We start from the raw sequence: 9,145 nt of genomic DNA, 5'->3' as shown, positions 1-9,145 counted from the left end.
CAAAACTACTTTTTTGTCGTCATATTTTAATAACTTATCAGAATGGGGCAAATGATATAGCATTGGAAAGCTATAAAAAATGTGAAACTTTTGCATGTAGAGAGTTTGCTATAATTCCAAGTCGTTGTGAAGAATTTTTGAAAACGGCGAGATCATGCGTGATGTCTTCATCGCAAAAACAGAGTTTTCAAAAATGCTCCGCGTGAAGAAGTTGAACTTCTGGGGCATGTGTGTTTGAAGTTCACCCTGTTTCCTTTCCGTAATGTGGACTTCTTTATTTTATTCTTATGTACGGGAAAATTCGAGTTTTGTAATAATTTTCGAACTGCTCCGCTTTTTCCAATTGAACTTCTTGGTTTTCTTCTTTATTGACAAGGAAAATCTGAGTTTTTTATATAGGTTAAACTACTTCATTTTACAAATTTGAACTTCATGGCTTTATTCTCTAGTATTGAAGAAAATCCCTTTTGGACTTCTTTGTTTTATTCTTTAGTAACGATGAAAATCTGAGTTTTTTTATAAACATTAAATTGCTCCATCTTTTAATTTGGACTTCTTGTTTTATTTTTCATTAACGCCAAAAATCCAAGTTTTGTAATAAATGAAAAACATTGAACCACTCCCTTATTTTAATTTGACTTCTAGTTTTTTTAGAAATGGGGAACATCCTTTTTTATAACTTCAAATTTAAAATGGGGAAAATCCTTTTTAGAAACGAGGGAGATCAGGGCACTTGAATGGCCTGGGTTCGCGACATTGAACGGCATGGGTTCACCAATTTGAACTTCAAGAAAAAATGAAAAATAATTATTTACTCGGGTTGTTGCAAATTTGAACTTCTAAATTTAACAATTTTTATGGGTGAGGCTTTTGTTAACAATTTTTTGCTCTAACCCTCTCTCCCCTTTCACCCAATTTTTTTAAATGTCTTATATTTTTTGTACCAATTATTTTGTGTCGTATTACATAATGGACTAAAATGAAGTTTGGTAAATGAACTTCAACATCTTTTTTAAGCATCCAGAACTTTTATGTGTATGCACTATATCCTTTTTGTGTATATATTGTTCGCAGTACAACAACAGGAGAAACAGAACTTTCTCTACGACTTTGAAGTGGTAATATCACAAGGAAAAAACAAGTTTCCACCTATCACAAGGTGCTGCAAATTATACAAAGTTACAGTCCCGTGCAAAATCTATAGAAAATCAATACCCTGGCCTGCATCCCTTAGTACATTCTGGACATCCAAATTTTTTATTACTGATTTTCCAAAGAACTTCGAGTCACATTCATACTAAAATTTACAATTGTTTGCCTCCGGTGGTTGCAAAAATGACAATATGTACTCAGCATACTTTGACCTTCTCAAACACAACATTTTCACCTTCGCAAAAACAAAAAAATTACATAGTTGTGCAAGCACAACAACAAAGCAATTTCTCTTCTACTATACTTTTTTTACATGGAATCTCATTCACATATGAGAAAGCAATACCTCAACTTAGTTTTGTTTCTTCGACAAACAATAAATCATCGATGAAAGATGAGGGCGGACCTGGCCCGGGCCCGACGGACCACAATCTGAGTTTTTTCGTAACGTCACATACGACGTGCGGAGAAATCAGAAACTGGCCCGGGCTCAAGATTAATGAAGGAGCGAAGAAGACCTCAAGAAACCAGCCTCTTCAGCGCCCCCCGCCTGTGCACTTATTAGGGCCTACCCCGACGATGCTCAGCAGCGCGATCAGGGCAGGCCTGGGGGCTTCTGTCGGTGCACCAAACCCTGTGTCTGTTTCCCAGACTGTGCACAGGCACGGGAGCAAAATTACGGCACCAGGCCATACCAGAGTACATGAGACTGAGATCTTCGAAGGACCAACATGCAGATCAAGAGGAGCAAGATCAAGTCAGAAAAGCAAGAACCACCAGGAGAAAAGCCTCCCTTGCCAGGCAGCTGAGCTCGGTGAGGGCAGGGTCGCCCTCGGAAGAAAACATCCAAGACGTCCCGGCAGGGCCTGCCGGGACTCACGGAGGCAAAACCACCTCACCCAACCACTCCACCTCGACCCATGTCATCAATCATTGTGGTGTCAAGCCGCAGAGTGATTAAGTGGCAGCCACTCGCCACATGGCAACCTCTTTCTACGGGAAATGCAGGTGATGGGGGAAGTTTTGGGGCGGCAGCAGACAAGTAGTGCGCCCGACCGGAGGAGGAAGGTGGGGCGCCGACACCCAGCCTGAAGAGGAAGGTGGGTCCGCAGACACTGTAGGAAGGTGGGACGGTAACCGTATTTTTTTGGCATTGAAGGCGGGTGCGGTCGGGGGAGGAAGGAGGGACACCGCGTGGGGTAGGAACTTGGAAGGTGGGACAATGACCATATTCTTTGGCCTTTGAGGCACGGCGGCCGGTTACCTGGTCCCGGCGACGTGGCGGAGGCCGGCGGGTGAATCGGGGCAAAGGGTGGTGAGATAGGGAACGGTGCGAGGAAGGCAACGCCTGGGGATGCAGGCGGCGGCGGGCAACAACTGGGTATCGACGAGCATGAAACAACGGCTGGCAGCGTGCTGGGCGGAGCGTCGGAACCCGGCAGCCGGCGGCGCGCGGAGTGCAGCGGTAGGATCCCAACGGCTGGTGGCTTTCGGAGGAAGGTGGAGACGGGCGGGTGGGCTGACTTTTTCTTTTGTCCGTGCAGGTGAGGAGTTTGGGGACAAGTCCATCAGGCCCTATATGGGGCGCGCGGTAATCTGAATATTATTGTGATCCTAAGATCATAATAGTGCTACTCTCTCTATGTATATATATAAAAACACTATTCTGATCACGGGATCAGAATATTATTCTGATCACAACATGAACTTCCTGAGTTACACGCCTGAACTTCCCTCTGTAGAAACCCGACCTTCGGGCTATCTTCGCAACCGTGCCTCCCTGCGCGAATTATTCTAGTTAGTCGTGTTCTATATGATGTTAGTGTAATCTAGAAACGTTTTTTAGCAACTAAATACCCGTTTTAAATAGGAATCTCGCTCAATGGCGGATTTTGCTCTCGGGTCGTGATGAAATTGCGTTTTTGGCAATTTTACTGCCTGAGTTGTTCGACCTGAACTTCTCCCAGTGCTAGGTTGAACTGCCGCCAACATTGCCCAAATGGGGCTTGCGATATACCTTTGGAAAGCAATGGACACCAGTATCATGACCCAAGTTAATTTTTGGGAAAATGTAAGCAGTTTCAGAGCAGTTTCGAAAACCGTTTTTTCTTCATACAAAAAACGTGAATCGTATTTTTGATCGCATTTCTAAAACGTTTATCGGAATGAGGCAAATAGTATGGCCTTGGAAAGTTGCTGTAAAACTGCTCCTTACACATGTTGAAAGTTTCTCTAATTCCCTATGGTTAAAGAGTAATTTAGAAAATCGTAATATTTCGCAAACTGAACAGTCGAGTTCGTATTTTCGATGTCATTTCTAAAAGGTTAATCCAATTGAGGCAAATGATATGGCATTGGAAAGCTTATGAAAATGCGCTACTTGTTCATGCTAAAAGGTTTTTCAAATTTTGAACAGTTTAAAAGTAATTTATAAAATGATACAAGTTCCACCGAGTTCGTATTTTCGAGCTAAGTTTTTAACCGTACGTCCGAATGCAGCAAATTATATGGCGTTGGAAAGCTTGAGGAAATGCGAAACTTTTTTTGTATATATTGTTTCTCCCAATTTCTTATATTTTTAAGTCAATTTTGAAAATGGCCAAAACTGTATTTTCGCCATAATTTCTACAAACTTTATCGGAATGGGGCTAATAATATACCGCTGAAAAGATACAGAAAATGCGAAACTTTTTCATATTGATGGTTTTCTCTGATTCCTAGACATTTTCAAGTAATTTCGAAAATGGTGATATCATTCGTTCTGCCTTTATCGCGAAACAGATTCTTCGAAAATGCACCGCGTGAAGAACTTGAACTTCTCGGTATGTCTACTTGAACTTCACTCTGTTTTTTCACATACTTTTTTTGCTCATAGCTCTCCATCCACTCACCGGAATTGAGCAAGTGATATACCGGTGGAAAGCTATTATTAACGCGCAACTTTCCCATGTTGATCATTTTTCATACTCGCGACGATTTTAAAAATTTTCATCCAAAATTCATTCAGTGTACTTGGTGAACTTCCTGTTGTTTTCATGTTGAACGTCTGTGTATTTTCGTTTGTAATTTTCTCATCCATTTCGCCAGTGTTACACAAATGATATTCTTTTTGTACAAACCTGTCTCAAAATATATTTTTTAACTTTATCCGACCGAGGACTTGAATTTATACAAATGATATTTCTGTCGTTTTGAAGTAAATTAGAAAATGACGAGATCATGATTTCTGGCTTCATCGCGAATGGAAATGCACGGCATGAAGTAGTTGAACTTCTCGGGCATGTTTGTTTGAACTTCACTCTGTTTTTGACGTGCTGTTTTTTGATGCGCTGTTTTTTGCACTGCGTGAAATAATTGAACTTCTGGGGCATGTCTATTTGAACTTCACTCTGTTTCACTTTATTGTATTTTTCTTATATGAGATACACCCCATGTAGTACGAGAACGTCCGGTTGTTATCACTTTGAACTTCTTTCTGGTTTGAGAGAATTATTTTAAAACACAAAAAACAACTTATTTTTATGTATTTTTGGACATCTAAATACACGGTGAACCTCTCTCACAAGAATTTTTTGAACTTTTCCCGAGCACTTGAACTTCTAGCAACCATTTTTTTTGTTTATGAGTTGTTTTTAAAAGTAAAAAAATGGCGTTGTGTTTTTTATTTTTTGAACAGTTAAATCCTAGGTTTTAATTAACTCCGAACTTCTCTGTTATTTCAATTTGAACTTCACCTTTTTATACTTTGAGTAAAGAATTGTATTCGATTTTTATATGAAAAATATCAAAACATGGAAATACAAGGTGAACCTCTCTCGCAAGAATTTTTGATCTTTCTCGGATAGAGCACTTGAACTTTTTTTGGTGTTCCTATTATTAATTTGAACTTCTTCTTTTATTCTTTAATAATGGGAAAAAATGAGTTTTTTATATACCTCGAACTTCTTTGTTATTTTAATTTGAACTTCTTAGTTTTATTCTTTAGTAATGAGGAAAATCGAGTTTTTTGAACTTCTTTGTTTTAAAATTTTGTACTTCTTGGTTTTATTTTTTAATAATGTGAAAAATCCGATTTTCTATGGACATCGAACTTCACCATTTTTCAAATCTGAACTTCTTAGATTTTTGGTTAGTAACGGGGAAAATGCTTTTTTTTATATAAACAATGATACCGCACCGTTATTTTAATTTGAACTTCTAGTTTTTGTAAAATGGGGAAAATCATTTTTCATACAATCATTTGAAATGCTCCTCTTTTTTATTTGAAATTCTCTGTTTTTTTACAAATGGGGAAAATCCGTTATAAAGATTTTTGAACTACTTTTTTTTAACTTCTTGCTCAAATTTTTTGAACTTCCAAAATTTTCTCTTAGATATTAACAACTTCATATTTTTAACATTGACCTGCTTCGGTTTTTAAATTTGAACTTCTTATAGAATTTTGTCGTGACATTTTTTATGCATTTTTTGCTTTTCGGTGAAATGGCCTAGGCGGTCCCTTTTTTCATTTGATGATTTTTCTTCTGTACGTGGTACACGTGAACTTCAAAATTTCTGAAACATGATCTTCGGGTGTTATTATTCTTTTCATGAACTCCATAGTTTTTATTCTTTGAATTCCATGATTTTTTTACATTTTATTGGTTTGAACTTCGATGTTCGTTACACCTGAACTTTCGAAATCACAGCTTTTTATACACCTTTTCCCTTGAATCCAACATGTGCAAAAACAATAGGAAATTTTGGGTCAATTCTACTAAGCAGTAGGACAAACATCTAGAGGGCACCCATAATATTCTTTTTTGTTCTATTCAGTGTACTACGCACAAGCACATGCACAACACATCCACAGAAAAATTTGGCTCACCTAAAATGAAAAAGATTTCAGTGTCATAGGACGACCATATAAGCATCTGGAATTAGAAAACATGTACCTTTTTTTTCTTCAGAAATGCACCTTTTCCTCTATGCAAACTTCAACTTTTTATATATATGAACTTCATTGCGAATTTACATTTTATTCCATATGCATCTTCTAGGCAGGATGTGTTCTCCCTCAAAAATAATGTCTTTTGAACTTTCTAGGTGGAAGTCGTTGAACTTCTAGATTATTAAAAAAGCATGCCCTTTTTAGTTCTCAATCAATATGGTATATTAAAAAATTGTACACACAAAGTTTCATATCGTTTTGGGAGTAACACGTACATGAAGTTCCCTATACTTCATCAAAAATGGTTTAAGAAAGTTTTTGGAAAAACACGTACATGTAGTTCCCTATACTACCTCCTCATTTAGGACCAACATAAAGTTCTTTGTTTAGGAGCAAAACTTCATCACTCTGGAAGAAGATAGATCTTTACGAACAATAAATTATTCATTGGCGAACAATTTTTTTCACATTTTAGGATATGTTCTTCATCAAGTGCGAAAATCAACATGCTACCTCTAATTCATGAGCAAAAGTGAGAGAAGACCAACGATTCACACCAGGCACACAAAAGATGAAATTTTCAGAACATATACTGAAGAATGGTACTTTACTAATAGAATGTCAATTCTAACAAACACTTATCTGCAATAGCAAGTACTAAAAATACTTAGATAACATGAAATTCTAATGGAACAATACTCAAGAACTACAACATGATTTTTTGTTGAACTGCTACTGAAGAAATTGTCATAGGTTTCTATGGACATATACTGAAGAACTACATAACTTTCTGTTTCGCAAAAAATGACATCATCCTCGCTGAGGGAACAGGAGGGAGGAGACCGTCATGGACAACACTGTGCTCGGGGGATAGAGGAGCTTGCCGGAGTAGCACCGCTTTCGCGTGACCATGGGTCAGGGAAGACCTACAATAATTATGTTTAGTAGTCAGCACAAAGATTGAAAAGGTACCAGTTTAGGCATTAGGGAGGATAACTATGTGCATAATATACTTCAATATATTTTCAACTACTTTGTGTGAGGACTATATGCCATGACTCAAAATCAGAAAATTACAATATACTATGCTAGTTCACATAACTTCACTCAAGTCAGAGCACGAAGGATAACATAAATAGTTGAATGATCGATGCCCTTAATATTATGAAAAAGGAACATCTTAATTCCCAGCTCACTTCCGTGAAAAACACACATAATCTGTCACTGTTTCTTGCTCTTTTTTATCAAGTTTAAGCATTGACTGAATTTCCAAATTCAGTGGTGGAGCTATGCAATGACACAATATAAAAACATGCACACCGATACAAAGAGTTCAGAAGCTCTGAAGTTCAAGTATAATACAGCACAGGCATGTCTGTGTATGCGCGGCTGATTGCGCGGAAGAGGTGATCAGGGATGGACGAGGTCGTCGTACGCATGGCCGGCACAGTTCGGACAGGCGATGCAGGTCAATGCACGGCCATCATGCTCATCACCAGCACAGGGACGCCCAAGGCGTACAACACATAAGCAGCCGGTGCCCAGCCCGATGACCTTTAACAAAAAATGCAGAGAGCTTGAGTCGTGGTGTACCAAGGTGTATCAAACATCATGTGTTTCATTTTCAGAGCATCCTTGCTTGCAAGGTGGAATACCAATCAAATATCTAGGACAACTTAATGCTTGAAAATAAAAGTCAAACTATCTGTAGGGAGAACTCAATTGGAACTGCTCATCGGGCAGAACTATTCCTTCCTGCTCATAAATTTTCACACAGAAACAATAAAGAATTGATGCCACGAGCTCTGCTCAAGGTGGGCTGAAAGAAATTCCTCTAGCATATAGAAGAACTAGTAACTGAAATACCTTCTGCTGCCAACGACATGAGTATGCCAGGAGTATTTTCCAGTACGTACCACCATTTTTTGAGTCTCATCCATCCGCAGTTGACCTTGCTTGTGAACAGGGGAGGAGCCGCCATGAGAGGATACAGAGGCCCACGACGGCCGGCGAGGGGAAGTTTGAGCGGCCAGTCGCCCGCGTGGAAGAGGTTTGTCCCGAGGCGGCGCCGGGGGGCAGACGTGATGGCGTCCGGACGCCGTTCGCGGCGGCAGCCGGTGACGCATGGGTAGCCGGAGCAGCACTGCCTCCCCCGCGAGAGCTAGCGGTGGACCGCAGCGGCAGCTAGCGAAGGACTGCACAGGCAGCGATAGCTAGCGGCAGATGGTGGCGGCACAATCCGGGGAGGGAGGCGGCGGTGGCATGATCCGTGGAGGGTGACGGCGGCGGTGGCGCAGTCCGGGGAGGGAAGCGGCGGCGGCGCGGTAAGGGAGGGAAGCGGTGGCCGGTTCTCGGAGCGGGGGCGGTGCGGCGGCCGATTCCCGAGGCGGTGGTGGGCCGACGCCGACGATGGTGGGTGGCTGGATGGGAGAGGGAGTAGGGGCGTGGGGATGGTGGCTGGATCAGGGAGGAAGTGGGGGCGTGGGGAGGTAAGGGGGGATTATTTTATTTTTCTGTTCGGTGGAATTTTCGGATCTCAGAACATCCATCGGGCCCTATATAGCTCGCCGTGATCCAAATAGTTATTCTAATTCTGGAATTAGAATAGTGCTACTATATATATAGTACATCCTACCACCTGGGGTTAGTTACCCTCATGTCTCATATACTATTATGCAGTAATATATATACTACTTTATCATTATAAGCATGTTTATGCACTATATATAAGATACTTCAAAGTAAGTTACATGAAAAAACTGCAAGTTGACCCATTATTTTTATTATATTTGTGAAATATGTACATATTTGTACGTAAAAAAAGCATACTCAAAATATGATACATACTACCTAAATATTCTTATATACTACATACTACGCGTACATACTCAACAATTTGATAGATACAACTATTTTCCTATATATATGAGTTCTCTCTTGAGATAAATCCAGGTCATAATAAGGAATCTCCAAATAAATGCGTATATATTTATGGTAAATCTTGAGAAATTAATCATGTATATATTGAGAAATTAATAGTATACCTTTATAAGCTAATGAGTT

General features: G+C 39.8%; 1 long non-coding RNA gene across 2 annotated transcripts; it reads right to left on the bottom strand.

Moving 5' to 3' along the window:
* Positions 1–6,672: 6,672 nt before the first annotated feature.
* LOC109734142 (uncharacterized) lies at positions 6,673–8,787 on the bottom strand. 2 transcript variants are annotated; one of them, XR_002225815.4, is made up of 2 exons: positions 7,949–8,787; positions 6,673–7,636 (listed from the first exon to the last, which is right to left on the bottom strand). It is a non-coding gene; the product is annotated as an uncharacterized lncRNA (long non-coding RNA). The 2 variants fall into 2 exon arrangements; XR_012201621.1 differs by having other exon boundaries at positions 7,999–8,787.
* Between the last annotated feature and the right edge of the window lie 358 nt (positions 8,788–9,145).

The sequence above is a fragment of the Aegilops tauschii genome, chromosome 1, assembly GCF_002575655.3.
Source record: "Aegilops tauschii subsp. strangulata cultivar AL8/78 chromosome 1, Aet v6.0, whole genome shotgun sequence".
NCBI classification, from domain to species: domain Eukaryota; kingdom Viridiplantae; phylum Streptophyta; class Magnoliopsida; order Poales; family Poaceae; genus Aegilops; species Aegilops tauschii.
Note: the sequence above shows the minus strand (reverse complement) of the source record. Positions and strands in the feature narration are given on the sequence as shown.